Source organism: Triticum dicoccoides, chromosome 3B (assembly GCF_002162155.2).
Source record: "Triticum dicoccoides isolate Atlit2015 ecotype Zavitan chromosome 3B, WEW_v2.0, whole genome shotgun sequence".
Taxonomy (NCBI): domain Eukaryota; kingdom Viridiplantae; phylum Streptophyta; class Magnoliopsida; order Poales; family Poaceae; genus Triticum; species Triticum dicoccoides.
Window position 1 is genome coordinate 841,033,661 of NC_041385.1, and position 1,149 is coordinate 841,034,809.

The following is a 1,149-nucleotide window of genomic DNA, read 5'->3' on the forward strand; positions in this document are numbered from 1 at the left end:
CCCTGATGCAGGGGCAGACCCATGAGAAAAGTTCAGATGGGCAGCAATGTAGGGGCGGACCCCCTATATCAATTCCACTAATTCAATCCTTACTGAGAGACACCTTTTATACGAAAATTGCACTATTATATGCTTATTTTGCATATTATATAAAAAGTATGTGTTGTGTGCAAATTTTCTTTTCAAAGTTTCATTTTCATGTTTCTTAAAGGGTAATAGCAACGACACTAATTTATTAGTATTCTTAGTAAACTTCATTATTTTTAACATTTAGTTTCTATTTCATTTTCTTCATATAGAAAACTACACATATTATAGGCCTGCGTATGCCTTTGTACATCATCTCATGTGAAGCTTAATTGGACTGTAACTTCATATATATACACAAACCTCATACCATAATAGAGTTTCATTGGACCGATTAATCAACACTAACACAAAGAAGATATATCTATGAGTTCCCAGCACCTGCGTGTAGCTTTCAGGTTCTGTTCGACAAAATAACCAAACCACTATATCTGGGAAAAGATTTTGCCCTCACGTTTCACCACTTGGGTGAAAGTGACTTAAGGACCCATGTATGGGTGAAACGTGCATTATTTTGGGACGTGGTAGGGTAGGATCTGGTGTGTGGACATAGCGTTTAGATGCAAATTTTCTCAACGTTCTCTCCATCAGCATGTACAATTATGGGTGTGCGTTGCAAAAAAAAATCACCTTATTTCTCACTAAGTTTCTTGTTTGATATTTTTTTTTTGACTTTTTCTTCACAGACTAAATCAGGCCAATGAGAGTCTGACACGTTAATTCAAAATATACTAAACCTAGCTAGGTTTGTTTTACCTGGCTTTTTTGACTTTTTTCAATCAATGGAAAACCGGCGTGTGCGTTGAAAATAAATTCCCTCTATTTCTCACTAAGTTTCTTGTTCGATATTTTTTTGCCTTTTTCTTCATAGACTAAATCAGGCCAATGAGAACCTGTCATGTTAATTCTAAATTCTAAATATACTAAACCTAGCTAGATTTGATTTACCTGGTTTTTCTTTTTTACTTTTTCTTATCACTGAAAATCTGACCAATCGGGACGTGACACATGATTTATTGAGGGACCTGCCGGGGTGCACGTCCGTGTGCATATAGCAATTGC